The sequence below is a fragment of the Phyllobates terribilis genome, unplaced genomic scaffold (genome assembly GCF_046119375.1).
Source record: "Phyllobates terribilis strain yellow unplaced genomic scaffold, ASM4611937v1 Scaffold_1__5_contigs__length_1240528914, whole genome shotgun sequence".
Classification (NCBI taxonomy): Eukaryota; Metazoa; Chordata; class Amphibia; order Anura; family Dendrobatidae; genus Phyllobates; species Phyllobates terribilis.
Window position 1 is genome coordinate 175,444,334 of NW_027362761.1, and position 20,079 is coordinate 175,464,412.

The window sequence follows — 20,079 nt, forward strand, 5'->3', positions numbered from 1 at the left end:
GAGACAAACAGTAATCCGTAAAGCGACCCTGACAAAAAATAGCAAGGAAACATCCTCTTGGCTTTGCCAAAACATGATATATTGAAACACCCCCCACAGGAGTCAAGAAACGATCTAGGGAAAAAAAACACCTTTGCAAAAAAGTGATCCGTAAACTGATCATGACAAAAGATAGCAAAGAAAAACACACCCACAGCTTTGCTGAAACTTAATATGTTAAAACACCTCACCCTTCACCCCCTACAGGAGCCAAAAAGTGATCCGGAAACCGACCCTGACAAAAAGTAGTAAGGGACCCCCCCGCCCCTGAATTGCCAAGACATGACATGTTAAAGCACCCCCCTGCAGGAGGAGACAAGAAGTGATCCGAGGGATAAAAGAAAACGCCTTTGCTAAATGGTGATTGGGAAACCGATGCTGACAAAAAATAGCGAGGAAACATTCCCCCACAGCTTTGCAAGAACGTATGTTAAAACACCTCCACAAGAGCCAAGAAGTGGTCCAGAAAAAAAAACCTTTGTCAAAAAGGCAAAAAATATTACACAGGATCTAAAAAATCATCTGGAAAAAAAAAACTTACCATTGTCAAAAATTGATCGGAAACTGACCCCAACAACGAAAAAACACCCCCCCCCAGCTTTGTCGAAACGTGATATGTTAAAATGTCCCCACAGAGGAGCCAAAACTGGATTCGGAAACTGACCCCGACAAAGAAATGGCAATGAAAAACACATCTCCCCAGCTTTACCAAAATGTGATATGTTAACCCCACCCCCACACGTGCCAAACAGTGATTCGGACACCGACCTTGACAAAAAAAATAGCAAGGAAAAGCAACCCCCCAGCTTTACCAAAACATGATATGTATTTTTCTTTCCTGTAAAAAATATTGTGCTGCCTTACTGCTAGCTTCTAGTGAATTATGAATGAACTAAGGCTATGTGTGCACGTTCAGGATTTGATTGCAGAAATTTCTGCAGTGCTTCTATATCTATTGGCAGGAAAAACTCTGCTGAAAAAACGCGCGTTTTGCTGTGATTTTAATGCGTTTTTAATGCAGTTTTGTACATCAATGAATGCTTTTTGGAGCTAAATAAAGATATTTTAAAAAAGAAACGTGGGACATCGCTTTAACCCTTGGATTACCATCAGACCTGGGGTGAGTATATTGGTTAATTTAAATGATTAAATAATGTGTCTGTTGTATTTCAAATAGTTGTTTACTCTGTGTGTGTTTATTTAACTCTTTACTTTAGTTTACTTAGGTGTAGTAATGAAAGGGTCTGATTGACAGCTTGTCATCACTAACATCACTAAACAAAAGGGTTAGGTGTCAGCTAATCCAAAAATCCTAATCTCATTAGCATTCCCACTCTAGTCATTTCTGGGGCAGCTGAGAGCTGCTATTTTTAGCCTAGGAAGGTGCCATTAGGCAAACATGTTCCCTGGCTATTAATAACAGCTCACAGCTGTTTGGTTAGCCGCTACATCCCCATGATCAGCAACCAGCAGTGCTTTGGACTCAGCGTATTTTTGCTGCTTCCAAAACGCTGTGTTCTAATGCCACACTTTTGTTGTCAATATATACAGATCCACCGCATATAATGACACTTCAATCGGTCAAAATCTGCAGCGGAGACTAGTGTCTCCGCTACAGAAATTGACATGCTGCGGGTGAGTTTGGGTACATGGCCACAATCAGGAGCTGCTGCAGGTTTGAAGCTGTGTATTTATGCAGTATCAAACCCGCAGTGTCCAGATTTTACAGCAAAGTAGATGGAATTTCTAGAAATCCCATGTCCACTATGCATGCATCCGAGGCTGTGGATCACCCGTGGACACTGACATGCGCATCTTTCAGGACCCAGCATGTCAAATTCTCTTGCAGAGTCGCTAGTCTCTGCAACAGAAATTTGACCACTAGAATGTATTCAATGCGGTAATTAGCATGGTTCAGTGAACACATGTGGATTTACCTGCGTTCAATAGAACGCAGCATTTTGGACACAGAAAAAATATGCTGCGTCCAAAGCGCTGCTACATCTGGATCGTGGGCACATATATTAATAAAAAATGGCGTGGGCTCCCGCGTCATTTTCATAACCAAACGAAAAAAGCAGGAGGGAAAACCCGACCATAAAGCCCCAAACGTCAAATGTAGTGAATTTTTTTTTATTTATTAATTACAGGTGACAGACAAATGGATAGCAAACAATGATAAAAATAAAACATATTTTAAAACCATTTAAAAACAGAGCGCATATCCGGGTAGTATATAGAAAAATTCATAATCGGAGCAGCCAATTAATAAATAGGATTACCAGTCCATGCACATGGTAATAGTGGCATAAGATGCGCCAAATCTGTCTCTTAGCCTCCGCCCTTCCCACTGCCGTGTAGCAGGGTGTCGAGTGGGGTAATATGGTTGGGGCTCATGTCAGCCTTGTATTGGCAGCTGACATGACGCCCAGGTTAGTAATGGAGGGCATCTATAAGACGCCCCCATTACTAACCCCATAGTAAAGGGGTTTGACGCTTTTCAATAAAGACACGGCCAGAATAAAGTCTTTTATTGAAATAAAATTACACACGGTTTTAATAATTTTTTTATTATTCTCCTAATACCCAAATCCCTCATCTCCTGTAAAAAAAACAAAAATAAAAACAGCCATATTCCTCACCTATCTGCCATCATGACTTAATCCGAGTGTCCCACGGCAATCCGGCTCACTTCTACAGCAGTCACATCAATCACTGATGTCACTGCTGTAGAAGACAGCACTATACACTGACAGGAGTGTAATCATTCCTGTCAGTGTACATTTCTATGCTGCAGACTGAGTTCACCTGAGTTCATCAGCTGAAGATCAGTTGATCAGCTCTAGTGACCTCATAAACTGCATCAGTGTTGGTGGAAAAATTCCTGAGAAGATTCCCACGCAACACCGCTGCCGTGAAGTGAGGTCCCGGTGTTATGATAGGCTACAAGCACTAAGGAAAGACAGGAGATCTGTCCCTACAATAGAACTAACCTAGATCCCTACGATGTAACGGGGAACCTGATCCTGCGATCAGACCCGCTAAAGTCCTCAGCTAGACCTATAGATGTGAGGGAGGGATCCCTACAAGAACTAGGGACTGGGAGAAAGATGGACACCTCCTAGCAGAAATTGTAGCTGTAAAAAGAAAAACACACAACATAGAACATAAAGGTCAAAAGACCTAGCTAAACTGACTGAGAAAGGTTACAAAGCACCTGGCTAGCTTAAGAGTAGAAATTACAATGAAGTCCAGCATGGCCAGAAGGGCGGAGCAGGATTAAATAGGCAAAAAGGTCATGTGACCAGCAAAATAGAAAAAACCTAACAGGAGAGTTCTAACACCCGGTGCTCGTCAGCTGATCTCCAGCTGGTGAACTTCGGTGAACTCGGCCAGCAGCACAGTGATGTACACTGCCAGGAGCGAGCGCGCTCCCATCAGTGTATTGCCAGCCGCTGGGTGATCGGGTCGCCGGGGGACACCCGAAGGACGCCGGACAGGTGAGAATAAGGTGTTTTTTTATTTTAATATAGATTTTTACTTTTTTTTCTTTTAACCACCGCGCACAGACGCCGGCTTGGCTTAGGAGACTACTTTTCCCTTCAGCCAAAGCGGGAGCAGCGGTCGGATGATGGGAGAAGTAGTCTTCTTCCTCGGCCCCGATACCATTCTTTGTGCCTTTTTGCGCTGCAGAAATGCTGCAAAGAATGGACATGCTGCGGATTTAAACGCAATGACTGTCCTGAGCGGAAAATTCCGCATCATGTGCACAGCACATCAGGATTGTCATTGCATTAGCTCCCAGATGGATTACCTAGTGTTTTTGGTGCATTTCCGCATGGAGAAAACGCATCAAAAATGCACAGTGTGCATATAGCCCAAAAGACGTGTAATTGTAATGCATTAGGACAGATGCCAGGTACAACATATTAATAATCAATTACACTGAGTCTGCGCTGCTGCTTGTAGCACTTCTACCTCTCTCTCTCCACCAGCAATTGCATTTCTGTATTATTCACAGATTGCTATACTCATTTTCTTCACTGCTGCAGTTGTACAACACATTATTGTCTGGCGTATCTGTCTTATGTTTTAGGGCTTTCTCTTCCTATTTCTGTTGCTGAGCTATGAGTTCTGATGTACTCTAACTATTTTAAATCACCCTACAATGGCTGCTACATTCCCTGCCTAGGCCATTATACAGGCAGTATTAATCCATTTTGACTGGCTTAGCTATACTTTGTGATGAAATAGCTGCAAGGCATTATGGGGAAGCAACCGCAGTCACGGCAGAGGACATGTCAGCCTTTTGTGGCTGATGCAATGTCCTGCAGTGTGCAAAAATACAGCCGACTTTTTTTGGTCATTTGCGCAAATCAAATTACAAATAGTTTGAATTTGGGGGGACCTGCAAATTTCATAAAATTTGATTTGCAGCAAATCAATTCGCTTATCTCTATTGGAAGGCATTTTTCTCCTCGTGTTTTCTGCCTTTTTTTGGAATCCAAAGACAAACTTATCAAGATTGATACTCGCCTTCTAGAGGGGCTGTGGGGAATGGATCTTTGCCTACACCTTCACCATGCAACCTGCACCCTAACCTCTGACTGTGTTGTGCTGGCAAAGACAACTATGCCAACTGGCCTAGTAAGGCATGAAACTTCTTTGGGTAAGTGTTCTCAATAAATAAATAAAAATAAACACACACTCACCTACTTAACATAACCATTCCTGAGTACTGCTGGCCATCTTTCTTGCTGGTCTACCGGCGGAATCGTTATGTGACTGCTTAGGACACTGATTGGCTGCTGCAGTCATTTGCCATCCGAGCTGTAGGAGACAATACCATAGCACTCTCTTCAGGCCATGGGTTTTCATGGCAATTGAGGCAGTGTAACACTTATGCCGGCGCCTTTGCATGGTTTCCCTTCCCACTACATTCAGGGACGCTGACATACTGTGAAGACACGGGGGTTTCCCGTGGGCATAATACTACTCAGACAACACAAGGTGAGAGTAAAACAGTGTGGCAATACTTTATTGAACCACCAAACAGACAATGACATATAGAACAGTCACAGCAAAATACCCAAGATGGAGCAAAATTACAGAGTCTCACTCTTCCGATGACTCGCCGGGATTAGAGCAGCACCGACTCCGAGGGGCTTCCAGGGCCGTCTACCCCAACCAGTGGCACCCCGCTTTTGGCGGGCACCCACAGAGAAGAGGTAACAACAAGCTTAGGAAGCTGACAGTCCGTTGAGGTACGTAGCTAGGAGACCCAAGGGCCCAATCTGGCTTCTCTGAACATATCCTTGGAACCAGGTGACCGGATGTTTCCAACCTGGCTTTCTCCGAGTGTATCCATGGGTTCCAGGTGACCGGAGGGTTCCAACCTGGCTACCACAAATATTTCCATGGGACCAGGTGACCAGAGGGTCCCAACCTGGCTTCCCCAAATGTATCCATGGGTTCTGTGATAGTCAATGGAGCAGATCTGTATTCCTTCAACCAAGGCCGTGGTCTCTTAAGCTGGCATCCTGTAAAAAGGTAGACAAATGTTTATATCGCACAGCCTAAAAAAATCCTGTAAAGAGATGGCTTTTTTTTCTTCACTTAAATTAATGAAATTCCTCCATAAATTATATATACCACAAAGTGGAACCAATAGAAACCACAATTCATCCTGAAAAATATACAAGCCTGCAAATGTCACTGCAGCGCTGATTATGGCTGTAATAGTGCCCACTGTTCCTTTATTGACACCCCACTAAGCACATTCAGTCAAGTAAAGGCTTCCATACATATCAGAGAGCTCTCGGCGAACAACTATCTCCCTCAACCCCCACATATTGCAGCACTCATGTGTTCTCTATGTAAGGCCCCCTTCACACGTCCGTTTTATATGTTTCGTATGCGGCCGCAAATACGGACATACTGTACGCACACCAATTGTATGCAGTGGGTGTGCGCACATGTCATGTTTCACAAGGTCCATTTGAAAAACCCACAGACATGTCAGGTTTTTTTTGTGCAGCACAAAGTGCATGCTGCACACTTGCACACTGATGACACATGGATGACATCCGTGTGTCATCATCGTGACACGTACTAGAGCCTGGGAATCAGCAGTACAGGTCACAGCAGTGCATCATCCCAGCTCGCAGTGAACTGCCCGTGGGAACGCAGCTTCAGTGACCGGCAGTACCCTCTATGACGCCACTGCTAGTCACTGAAGCTGCGCTCGGAGCAGCTCATTGTCGCATGGTTTGCAGCCTGGACGGTAGCATCATGCCACTCTTCAGGTTGTAAACCAATTATCACAGAAATGGATTACGGCGTGTGACAGTATGTCGGACAGGTGAAGGATACGGTTGTTTTTTATTTTTGTATTTTTTTCACAGGGGACAAGGGCTTTGATGGATTAGGTGTAAGCCAGGTGAGTATTTTTGTTGTTTATTATTTTCTGTCTTTTACAGGGGACATGGGCTTCAGAGGAATAGACGTAAGGTGAATATAATTTTTTTTTTTTAAATAAATGTGTAAAACAGGGTGGACTTTAATTTCAAATAAAGGATTTTATTCAGGCTCTGTGTTTATTTCCCAATTTTTACTATGTGGTTAGTAATGGGGGCGTCTTATAGACGCCTCTCCATTACTAACCCTTGGGCTTCATGTCATCTGCCAATGCAAGGCTGACATGAACCCCAACCCTATTACCCCACTTGTCACCACACCAGGGCAATTGTGATGAGCTGAGGCTAAGCGCCAGATTTGGCGCATCTTATTTATGCGCCATTTCTGAGGCCGCTGAGGGCTGATGTTATTAGCCCTGGAGGGGGCCAGTATCCATAGCCCCTTCCCTGGCTATTAATATCAGTTCACAGCTGTCTGTTTAGCCTTTGCTGGTTTGAATTTATAAGGGGACCCTACGTCAATTTTTTTCTGGGATCCCCCTGTAATCTGGCCAGTAAATGCTAATGAAACAGCTGTGAGCTGTTATTAATAGCCAGGGATAATTTTTGGGCCTAATAGCCCCTTCCCTGGCTAGTAATATCAGCTCCAAGCGGGCGGCTTTCCCTCTCCTGTGAATAATCAGCGGGGCTCACACCATTTATTTAATTTCATTCTTCATTTTACACAGCATGCACATAAAGTGCTGAATACAACTCCCAGCATTGTCTCCTGTTCGCGCTGATCTCAGAGGGGGGAACAGGGGACAATGATGAGAGCTGCCTTCAGCATCCGGCGCCTGGGATCAGCACAAACTGTAATGCTTTACTCATGCGCCGGTACATGTCACACGAACGACAAACGGAAGTGTTACACGGACATACGGATACATGGATGTCACACGTATGCCACACAGATCTCGCATACAGATGGCATATGTACACAGACCGTTGATGTCAGGCAAAATGTATTTTTGGCCTAGTTTAAAAATGTTGAAAGGACAGCCAGAGATGTCTTCAATCTCCGCCCCCTGTCCATTTAGAAGGGTCCTACATAGAACTCACTCTTGCTTCCCCCAAACAAGGAATTTTTATTACCGCCATAAACCTCAGCCAAAGAACAAGCATTCTGGTCTAAACTGGAATTCCCTCCAATCCTATTGTGTAACTGTACAAACTTTTAATGTCGAGTTTAATAATGCACATGACTGTCACAAACACGTGGACCACATTTTTGGGATGTTCACCTTTTTCCAATTATGACGGTATATCTTGCATAACTGAGAAACCACCGGAAACACAGGGAATGGGTTCTGAGCTTCTGAACGTCATAGAAATATCATATTTGATATCCATCTTCATGAATACTGGTGACGGCAAACATGATGTATCCATCTTGGATGTGGGACACCCCCTTACCAAGATATGAAATATGAAGGATTTTTATGTCTTGTGCAGCTGGGTGGGTTCACAAAACCGAGCCCCCATGTGAGGTAAACAACATGGGTGTCTCCTAGTGTTTTGGCCCCTTACTAAAAACCAGAACGGCCATTTTAGCTCATTCTTACCCAGGGATGTCAGACGCATGCACTCCTCGCTGCGTGGAGGAATCACACCTAATTTCCGGGGAGCCGTCCCCCCCCACAGAATCTGAGACCATCACCTCGTGGCGCAGGTTTTGCTATTATTTACCCCTTTTATTTTAATAACTGTTTTATGCATATATGTAAATTGTCTCTTTTATAATATCTTGTATATCTTTTGTAAACACTGCCCACTTTCAGGAGTAAATCATTATTATTTACCAGCTTCGTTCTTCTTGTCCTATGTCGAGCAAACACGTTCCTCACCTGCTAATTCACGTTACCTACCGGGTACCCGATCCACCTGTTAAGTGATCGGTGGTGGCAGCATACGGTGTATTTATGTGATATTGTGGTTTGTGGGTGGCTGGACGGAGGTATATATACGTTCCTGGAAGGAACTGGTGGTATATATACGTCCTGTCACATCACGTGCCACAATAGTCGACATAAATGAGAGCAGCTGCGCCCTGTTGTTTATCCTCGGTCAATACCATGTTTGACTGGCAGGATAAGGGGGTGCCAGAGGGCTGCAAGGTGTGACCAAGTGTTTTCGTGACAATTGGTGGCAGCGGTGGGATCATAGGACATTAGTGATCTGGTTTGAGCAATCATTCCTCTCACTAAAAACTTGCACGGTTCTTACCTGGACCCTGCACAAAAGTTTTGAAGATCGAACTCAGTGTTTATTAGATCTGAGACAATACTGTATGTGTAGCAGTTACCCCTACCCTTCTTCATTTTTTCTTTTCTATCTTTATTTTGGTGATCATGGTCGTAGTTGGGGAGCTCTGGTACAGCCAGCAGAAAAAGGACACTCTTATTGAATATGTATAACCAAAGGCATTGACCCCCTCGGCAAAAACAAAGAACAAATGGCTGCTGCACTGGTGCAACTGGAGGCAGAGCAAGCCCTTCTCCAGACCTCAGCAGGGCCAGGGGTCAGCCGAGATATGGACAGTACTGCTGCAGGGGTCCCACCTGTAGACGCACGCCGCGTCAGCGACCAGGGCAGCGTGGACCCCTATCTGCAGATGGCTCTACAGCAACTTCCTGCAGAGGAACATGAAGGACGGCTGAAAGTAATTCAGCAGCACCAGGAGGCTGCCGAGCGGCGAGCGGAGGCCCAAGCCCAGCGAGAGGCCGAGAGAGCCGAGCGAGAGGCCGAGAGAGCCCAGCGAGAGGCTGCTGAGCGGCGAGCAGAGGCCAAAGCTCAGAGGGCCCATGAACTGCAGATGGCCCAACTCGGGATCTCAACATCCACGTCACGGAATGGTGAGACCAACAATGCGACTCTGTTTAAACCCCGTCCAGAGCGTTTTCCTGTGATGGAAAAGGACGGCGACCTCGACACCTTTCTGAGGGGTTTTGAAAAGACGTGCAGACAGTACCAGCTGCCTGAGGGCCAGTGGGCTCGATACTTAACTGCAGGGCTGCGAGGCAAAGCTCTGGATGTGTTTGTGGCTTTTCCTCCGAGCCTCGATGGGAACTATGATGCCATTAAGCAGGCCCTAATCAAGAGGTTCCAACTGACTCCTGAGGTGTACCGTAAAAAGTTCCGGAACCTCCAACGTGGACCGCACGACAGTTACAGCGATGTGGTGCATGGTCTCCGAACCAACTTTGAGCAGTGGATCCAAGGACTGTCAGCGACCACCTTTGAGCAGCTAAAGGATCTGATGGTGAAAGACCAGTTCCTTCATCTGTGTCCGACTGAGGTACGGCAGTTCGTGATGGATCGGGAGCCACCAGATGCCAATAAAGCAGCGCAGATCGCAGACACCTACAAGGCCAACCGGAGACCAGAGTTGCGGAAGCTCGTCGTCGCCATCTGGAAAGGGGGTAAGCCATCAACCACCATCCCTGCCCATGCCAGCCGACCTTCCGGAGGCCTTTTCCCCGTTACCAATGCCCGGCCTGCATCTGATGCCCGCAGGTGTTATTTCTGCAACCAGACTGGTCATCTCAGCGCCACTTGCCCAGAGAAGCAGAGGAAGAACCCCCCATCCAAGGCCCCAGGGCCTAATGCATCAGTTCTTTTGGTGGGTGGGCAAGTTGGGGGGGGGGCTGTGAAAACTTGCAGTCTGTCATGGTGGGGGACACTGTCACTGTAGGCCTCAAGGACACTGGGGCCGAACGAACCCTCATCCGACCCGAACTGGTGTCCATTGAAGAGCTTATTCCGGGAAAGACCCTGACTGTCACCGGGATTGGGGGCGTCCAATGCCCCTTGCCCATGGCCCGGGTTTATATTGATTGGGGTGCGGGGAGTGGGGTGAAGGAAGTGGGAGTATCTGAAAACCTACCTGCAAATGTTTTGTTGGGAACTGATTTGGGGAGGATGTTTGCTTATTATGTCCCTGATCCCCCTCCCCGATCTGATACGGTTGGTAAGGTTAATGCTGATAATGTGAATGTCAATGCTTTACCTGATGATGATGATGTATTGAAAGGTACAGGAGAACTCAGCCATGTCACGCTGCGAGGTGATATTGCTGAGGATCCCCTAGCAGGAGCAAGTGTCAGTGCTAAGGGTAATGGGCAGAGGCACGAGGACCATGAAGCAGATGGTGCTGTGCCAGTGACCAGTGTCACAACAGATGGTGACCTGGCTGATGGTAGCTGCCCCATACGTAGCACTGTGCCTGAGGTAATGGAGGAGGATGGGGAAGTAGTACTCATAACCGCGCAGGCTGATGGGACGGTGTTATTCCCCGGGGAGACGGCCTATATAGCCGCTGTTACCCGCAGTCAGAGTGCCCAGAACGCAAGTAATGCCCTGCCTTCTGGACTCTCCTCGGACAGAGGAATAATGGAATCAGGTATGGACCCAGAGCCGGTCCCAGAGGGTCCCAGTGAGGACGTGGTCTTAACCTCACTTCTGGCTTCCTCCAGCCAGGAGTTTCAAGCAGCTCTGCACTCAGATGCTAGCCTAGAGACGTTAAGGAGCCTCGCTGAGAAACCCACCTCCGAGTCGGATAAGGAGAGGGTATTCTGGGACCAGGGGAGGTTGTACCGGGAGACAGTCCCCTGTACACCCCAACAGGAGTGGCTGAGGGAAAGACAGCTGGTCGTCCCCTACCAATTCAGGGATCCGTTGTTGCGGATTGCCCATGAAATTCCACTCGCTGGACACTTGGGGGTCAGCAAAACCAAGGCCCGGCTGTCTAACCACTTTTATTGGCCCAAAATGGGGACGGATGTGGTGAACTACTGTCGCACCTGTACCACATGTCAAAGAGTGGGAAAGTCAGGGCCGGCTCCCAAAGCCCCCCTGATCTCTTTGCCAGTGATAGAGGAGCCTTTCCAGAGGATTGCTGTGGACATTGTGGGACCACTGGCCATACCCAGCAGCTCTGGAAAATGTTTCATCCTTACCGTGGTAGACTATGCTACCCGGTATCCGGAGGCAGTAGCCCTGTCCTCAATTAGGGCAGATAAGGTGGCGGACGCCCTCTTGGCCATCTTTTCGCGAGTAGGCTTCCCCAGGGAGATGCTTACCGACCAGGGGACCCAGTTCATGTCTCGCTTAATGGAGGCCCTATGTAAGAAAATGCAGGTGCAGCATCTAGTATCGAGCGCGTATCATCCCCAAACCAATGGTTTGTGTAAGCGATTCAACAGTACCCTTAAACAGATGTTAAAAATGCTGGTTGAGACCCAGGGACGCGACTGGGAGCGTTACCTCCCACACCTGCTATTTGCTTACAGAGAGGTTCCACAGGCCTTGACGGGGTTCTCCCCCTTTGAGCTCCTGTATGGCAGGCGTGTCCGAGGACCCCTTGGGTTGATAAGGGAATTCTGGGAAGAAGAGCCGAGCTCCTCAGGAGTGTCCATCGTGGAGTATGTCATGCGCTTCCGTGACAAGATGCAGACCTTGACGCAGTTGGTGCATGACAACATGGCGCAAGCCCAGGCTGCCCAGAAGCATTGGTACAACCAGAACACCCGAGAGCGGACCTATCAGGTGGGTCAGAAGGTGTGGGTACTGGTCCCCGTACCAAAGGACAAGCTTCAGGCGGCCTGGGAAGGCCCGTACGTCATTCACCAACAGCTCAACCCGGTCACCTACGGGATCACTCTTGACCACGCGCGGGGTAGGCGGAAGGCTTTTCACGTTAATATGATGAAGGCACATCAAGAACATGGAGCCTGCGTCCTACCGGTCTGCAGCCTGCCCGAGGATGGGGAGGACGACCCCCACTTGGACATGCTGGCCCAAGCGAAGGCCAGCGGGTCCCTAGAGGATGTAGAGATAAGCGCCTTGCTATCCGCAGACCAGAGGTCTCAGATGCGAGCAGTGCTGAAACCCTTCCAAGCAGTGTTTACCAACCTGCCTGGCAGGACTGAAGTGGCAGTCCATGAAGTGGACACCGGGAATCATGCCCCACTCCGGCGGACAGCCTATCGAATCTCAGACGAGGTGCAGCATGTCATGCGCCAGGAGGTCGAGGAGATGCTGAAGTTGGGGGTGATTCAGCGGCCCAAGAGGGCGTGGGCCTCACCTGTAGTCCTGGTGCCAAAGAAGGACCGGACCACCCGGTCCTGTGTCGACTACCTGGGCTCAACGCTATCACAGCCTCTGATGCACAACCAATGCCACGCATTGAGGAGCTACTGGAGCGGTTAGCCAACGTGAGCTATCTCTCCATTACGGATCTGAGTCGGGGATATTGGCAGATTCCCTTGAGCCCGGGGCCCAGGAGAAGTCCGCCTTTATCACCCCCTTCGGATTGTATGAATCCACGGTCATGCCTTTTGGCATGAAAAATGCCCCTGCCACTTTCCAGCGAATGGTCAACCACCTGCTCCAGGGACTGGAGAGGTACGCAGTGGCGTACCTGGATGACATTGCCGTCTTCAGTCGCACCTGGGAGGATCACCTCGAGCATCTGCAGCAGGTGCTCGGGCGCATTCACCAGGCGGGCTTGACCATCAAGCCAGGAAAGTGCCAGATGGGCATGAACGAGATCCACTACCTGGGACACCGGGTAGGTGGGGGTACTCTGAAGCCAGAGCCTGGGAAGGTGGATGCTATCGTGTCCTGGCCCACCCCCAGGACCAAGAAGCAGGTGCAGTCCTTCTTGGGCACCGCAGGGTACTATAGACGCTTTGTACGAGACTATAGTAGCCTTGCGAAGCCCTTGACCGACCTCACAAAGAGGAGCCTACCCCATCCAGTCAAATGGACAGATGAATGCGAGGCGGCCTTTCGGGCTTTGAAGACTGCCCTGAGCAGCTCTCCTGTGTTAAAGGCGGTCGACGGCACACGGCCATTCTTCGTACAGACCGACGCCAGTGAGTTTGGCCTCGGTGCTGTACTCAGCCAGGTCGACTCGGGGAACCAAGAACACCCCGTGTTGTACCTAAGCCGGAAACTGCTGCCGAGGGAAGTGGCCTATTCCACCATACAAAAGGAGTGCCTGGCCATTGTATGGGCCCTCAACCGTTTACAGCCTTACTTGTACGAGCGGCCCTTCACTGTCGTGACTGACCACAACCCCCTGAGTTGGCTGCACACCATGTCCGGTGCCAACGGAAGGTTGTTACGCTGGAGCCTCACCCTCCAGCAGTACGACTTTATCGTTCAACACCCTAAAGGCAGCGAGCATGGCAATGCCGATGGATTTTCCCGGCGAGGGGAGCCTCCAGAGATACGCCTGGAGGAGTACCAGAAGGTCCTACCTTCAGAGCGCAGTCTAAAAAGGGCAAAATATATTTTTGGCCTAGTTTAAAAATGTTGAAAGGACAGCCAGAGATGTCTTCAATCTCCGCCCCCTGTCCATTTAGAAGGGTCCTAGATAGAACTCACTCTTGCTTCCCCCAAACAAGGAATTTTTATTAGCGCCATAAACCTCAGCCAAAGAACAAGCATTCTGGTCTAAACTGGAATTCCCTCCAATCCTATTGTGTAACTGTACAAACTTTTAATGTCGAGTTTAATAATGCACATGACTGTCACAAACACGTGGACCACATTTTTGGGATGTTCACCTTTTTCCAATTATGACGGTATATCTTGCATAACTGAGAAACCACCGGAAACCCAGGGAATGGGTTCTGAGCTTCTGAACGTCATAGAAATCTCATATTTGATATCCATCTTCATGAATACTGGTGACGGCAAACATGATGTATCCATCTTGGATGTGGGACCCCCCCATACCAAGATATGAAATATGAAGGATTTTTATGTCTTGTGCAGCTGGGTGGGTTCACAAAACCGAGCCCCCGTGTGAGGTAAACAACATGGGGGTCTCCTAGTGTTTTGGCGTCTTACTAAAAACCAGAACGGCCATTTTAGCTCATTCTTACCCAGGGATGTCAGACGCAAGCACTCCTCGCTGCATGGAGGAATCACATCTAATTTCCGGAGAGCAGTCCCCCCCACAGAATCTGAGACCATCACCTCGTGGCGCAGGTTTTGCTATTATTTACCCCTTTTATTTTAATAACTGTTTTATGCATATATGTAAATTGTCTCTTTTATAATATCTTGTATATCTTTTGTAAACACTGCCCACTTTCGGGAGTAAATCATTATTATTTACCAGCTTCGTTCTTCTTGTCCTATGTCGAGCAAACACGTTCCTCACCTTCTAATTCACGTTACCTATTGGGTACCCGATCCACCTGTTAAGCGATCGGTGGTGGCAGCATACGGTGTATTTATGTGATATTGTGGTTTGAGGGTGGCTGGACGGAGGTATATATACTTTCCTGGAAGGAACTGGTGGTATATATAAGTTAGAGTAAGGTAGGGGTTAACAGCTATAGGGGCACTCCCTGTTAGGAGAGGGAGCTAGGCTATATTAGGAAAAAGCATTTCTTTGTGAAGTAGAAGAGTGAGGGTGATCAGAAGGAATAAGGGTGAAGGGCCAGTTTGTGGCCAGTGGGCCAAGGGTCATTCAGGAAACAGAGCAGTCTGATCAAACAATTAACAGCGGCAGAAAGCAGTATGAAGACAGCAGCGACAACATTCAGTGGGACATCCTTAACGTTTGCAGCTTACAACCGGAACAGGGTATGGAGGAGCCTACCTTAATTTTGTATCTAGATCCTTCTCTCCCCTGACATCATCTATAGAGGACCCCATACAAATTAAACTGTCAGCTAATCCTGCTGATATCATCTGTTCCGGCTGACTTTGGTCTAATGTATATGGGGCCCTTAACAGTGGCTTTGATTACAGACCAGACACTGAGTACAGCAGTCACTGAGCAGTGCTGCCCAGATGACTGGAACCAAGCAGCTTACTTCAATGGTAAAAATTCATCTGATTTCCACTGGAACAACTAAAAAAAGTATTAATCCACAGCGTGGGAAAATTCTCCTGCGCTCAGCGCTTCAGCAGGAGAATTCTCTCACGCTCACTGCAAGCGCAGGAGAATTTTCCCATACTGTCAGTGACGTGCATGAGGTGAGCTGAGTTCATTGGACATGACCTCGGCTCATCTGGATGCCGTCACAGCCAGACACTGCAGAGCGCAAGCATGCCTGCGCTTCTCAGTGTCTGCGGCATGGCAAGCTGGATGGCAGCTTTCGGCTGCGACCCAGCCTGTCATGTCAATGTAGCAGAGCTGGAGCCGTCGTGGGAACCATGGAAAGGTAAGGATGAGGTTGCTTTATTATTTTACTTTTATTGCAGAAGACATTGGCTTCAGCTGGAATGGGCGTGATGGTAAGTAGGGTTTAATTTAGAATATTAAAAAATTGTGTGTTTATTTCAATTAAAGGACTTTATTCTGGGTGTTGTGTTTTTTTAAATACTTTATGTTATGCACACGTCCGGGCTGACTGGCGTGTGTGTGATTTAGTGATTCCACTGTGCCATGAACCGGAGAGTACCTGGAGGGGCGTAACTAAGTATCAACCCGATCCGACCAAGGTCGCATGACGGCTACGACGCCGTGCACCAGGGAGGAACCGAGCAGAGGGACCAGGTGCTACTCCAGGCCAAACCCCGGACACGGCTGTTGACCCACACCGGGGAATACAGGAACAGGCAGGTTAGGCTGGCACACAGACAGGTGGGTATTGGCAGGCACGGCTGGCATGCAGACAGGTGGGCACTGGCAGGCACGGCTGGAGTGCAGACAGGAGGATACTGGCAGGCACGGCTGGTATGCAGACAGAAGGGTACTGACAGGCACGGCTGGTATGCAGACAGGAGTGTACTGACAAGTATGGCTGGCGTGCAGACGGGGAGGTACTAGCAGGTTGGAGCACAGGCTGGATAGGGTCCAGTACAGACTGGGATTCAGGAATAGAACTGCAGATGCGGTAGACAAGCAGAGCAGAGAGGTATCGCCGGAGCGGTGAGCAAGGCAGAGCGGGGAGAAACTGCCGGAGCGGTGAGCAAGGCAGAGTGGGGAGAAACCATCGGAGCGGTGAGCAAGGCAGAGCGGGGAGAAACCGCCGGAGCGGTGAGCAAGGCAGAGCAGGCAGGAACCGCCGAAGCGGTGAGCAAGGCAGAGCAGGCAGGAACCACCGGGGCGGTGAGCAAGGCAGAGCAGGCAGGAACCACCGGAGCGGTGAGCAAGGCAGAGCAGGCAGGAACCGCCGGAGCGGTGAGCAAGGCAGCGCAGGCAGGAACCGCCGGAGCAGTGAGCAAGGCAGAGCAGGCAGGAACTGCCGGAGCGGTGAGCAAGGCAGAGCAGAGAGAAACCGCCGGAGCGGTGAGCAAGGCAGAGCAGGCAGAAACCGCTGGAGCGGTGAGCAAGGCAGAGCAGAGAGAAACCACCGGAGCGGTAAGCAAGGCAAAGCGGGCAGAAACCGCCGGAGCGGTGAACAAGGCAGAGCAGGCAGGAACCGCCGGAGCAGTGAGCAAGGCAGAGCAGAGATAAACCGCCGGAGCGGTGAGCAAAGGCAGAGCAGAGGGGACAGGGCTCTGTTCACACGGAACAGACTGGAAGGGAAAGGCAGAACCAGATACACACAAGATACTTGCAATGAAGTAGCGAGTGGACTCTAAACTCACAAACGGAAGTACAGCGACAACGAGTAGGAGTTAGGTGCAGGTTCAGACTCTGCAGAAAAAGGGAAGGTACGGACATAGAGAAAAACAGGTAACAGACTAGGAGAGTGTTCAGACAGGAACTGAGTGTTCAGACAGGAACTGACACTGCAGCAAGATACAGGAGCGGGTCTGGGTATGCGGCCCCCAGAAGGCGGGACGAACAGGCTAGGAGCGTGTTCAGACTGGCCTGGAAATACAGCCTCCAGGAAGGCGGACAGACAACAGGCTAGGAGATAGTTCAGACAGGCCTGGGAATACAGCCCCCAGGTTGGCAGACAGGCAAGAACAGAACAGGACCTGGCACATTCAGAGTAAAGGAGCACACTGAATGATAGAGTTGCTCAGGCATCAGCTCCAAGGTGGAGCTGGTTTAAATATCAAGTGACAGACAGCAATAGGCTGGGGATGCATTAGGGGTGTGCCCACAGCAGCTACAAGAAACAGGAAGTAACCGGGCCGTCGCCCTAAGCAGTCAGAACAGAGACAAACAGACAGCATGAATAGAAGCCAGGCTAGCAGACTGGACTGAAGATCAAGTTTGCGGTCTTGCATAGTGAGAGATGGTGCACCATGCAAGCCCGCCACCAGGTATGTTACACTTTACTAGAAATTCATGGCGGTCATGTCTAATATTGTCTTGACCCCATGAATTTCGGGCTTAGGGCCAGCTGATAATGCCAAGCTGGCCCTAACTCCTTTATTACCCAGTGAGCCACCACACTAGGGCCCTGGATGAGTTGGGTACAGCGCCAGAAGATGGCGCTTCTATGAACGCGCCATTTTCTGGGGTGGCTGCGGACTGCAATTTGCAGCGGGGGGGGGGGGGGCAGAAAGCTTGGGCCTCCCTGCGCTGCGGATTCTAGCCCACAGCTGCCTAATTGTACCTGGCTGGACACAAAAATAGGGCGAAGCCCCACATATTTTTTTTTTAAATTATTTCATGAAATTCATGAAATAATTAAAAAAAAAGGGCTTCCCTATATTGTTGGGTCCGGCCAGGTACAAATAGGCAGCAGGTGGTTGGGGGCAGCCCATTCCTGCCTGCTGTACCTGGCTGGACACAAAAATAGGGCGAAGCCCCACGTATTTTTTTTTTTATTATTTCATGAAATTCATGAAATAATAAAAAAAAAAAGGCTTACCTATATTGTTGTGTCCGGCCAGGTACAAATAGGCATCTGGTGGTTGGGGGCAGCCCGTTCCTGGATGCTGTACCTGGCTGGCATACAATTAAAAATACGTGGGGCTTCGCCCTATTTTTGTGTCCAGCCAGGTACAACTAGGCAGCTGGGGGCTGGAATCCGCAGCGCAGGGAGGCCCAAGCTTTCTGAGCCCCCCCACTGCAAATTGCAGTCCGCAGCCACCCCAGAAAATGGCACGTTCATAGAAGCGCCATCTTCTGGCGCTGTACCCAACTCATCCCGGGCCCTGGTGCGGTGGCTCACTGGATAATAAAGGGGTTAGGGCCAGCTTGGCATTATCAGCTGGCCCTAAGCCCGAAATTGATGGGGTCACGCCAGTATTAGACATGACCGCCATGAATTTTTAGTAAACATAGTAACATAGTTTGTAAAGCCGAATAAAGACTTGCGTCCATCAAGTTCGACCTGTTAGTTCTGTAATTGCTAAAGTTGATCCAGAGGAGGGCAAAAACCCCAAATGATTTGGCCAATCTTCACCTGAGGAAAAATTCCCTCCCGACTCTGAAACCAGCAGTCAGAATAAATCCCTGTATCAACCTACTATTTTATTTTATTTTTAAGTATATGCTGAAATCTGCCTGGTATCTAGAAATGCATCCAGTCCCCGCTTGAACTGGTGTAGTGAATCCGACATTACCGTCTCCTCACTCAGTGAATTCCATATTCTCACTGCTCTTACCGTAAAGAACCCCTTCCTATGCTGGTGCTGAAACCTTTTCTCTTCCAGTCTTAGTGAGTGCCCTCTTGTTACCGTAATATCCCTCCTTTTGAACAAATCCCGGGCAAGATCTCTATACTGTCCCCTAACATATTTGTACACATTTATTATGTCCCCCCTCAACCTTCTCTTTTCCAGGCTGAATAGTCCTAGTTTTGCCAACCTCTCTGGGTATTGCAGTCCCTCCATTCCCTTTATTAATTTTGTTGCCCTCCTTTGTACCTTTTCAAGCTCATTTATATCCTTTCTATATATTGGGGCCCATAACAGAGCACAGTATTCCAAGTGTGGTCTGACCAGTGCTTTGTACAGTGGAAGAACAATGTTCTCATCCTTTGCAGCTATACCTCTTCTGATACATCCCATTACCCTGTTTGCCCTTACAGCAGCGGCCTGACTTTGGGCCCTCCAATTTAGTTTGCTATCAATCAAGATGCCCAAGTCCTTCTCCATCTCTGAATTCCCCAATGATTTCCCATTCAGTGAGTACTGGTGACTTCCATTTTTCCTTCCCATATGTATGACCTTACATTTCTCCTCGTTAAACCTCATTTGCCATTTAATGCTCCACCTACCCAGCTTATCCAAGTCCCTCTGTAGGTCTGCACTGTCCTCTTTTGTATTAATTGTTTTACATAACTTTGTGTCATCTGCAAATATTGATATTTTACTATTTATCCCGTTGACTATGTCGTTAATAAAGATATTAAATAACATTGGGCCTAGTACAGACCCCTGTGGTACCCCACTAGTGACGCTTACCCAATCTGAGTATATTCCATTTATAACCACCCTCTGCCTTCTATCCTTTAGCCAGTTAGCTACCCACTTGCAGACATTTTCCCCCAGCCCCATCATTCTCATTTTGTATACCAACCTATTATGTGGCACGCTATCGAACGCTTTTGAGAAGTCGAGATACACGACATCCACTGGTTCCCCCTGATCTACTCGAGACCTAACCTCCTCGTAGAAGTCAATCAGGCTTGTTTGGCAGGAGCGATTCCTCATGAATCCATGTTGGTTCGGGATTAAAAGATTATTAGCATCAAGATGCTCCGTAATT

General features: G+C 48.5%; 1 long non-coding RNA gene across 1 annotated transcript in view; it reads right to left on the minus strand.

The window, feature by feature from the left end:
• Positions 1 to 5,174: 5,174 nt before the first annotated feature.
• Positions 5,175 to 20,079, minus strand: part of LOC141166184 (uncharacterized) — a 28,996-nt gene continuing 14,091 nt past the window's right edge. The window contains exon 3 of the long non-coding RNA XR_012251254.1: positions 5,175 to 5,579. This is a non-coding gene — a long non-coding RNA (uncharacterized lncRNA). The remainder of the gene's footprint in view (positions 5,580 to 20,079) is intronic.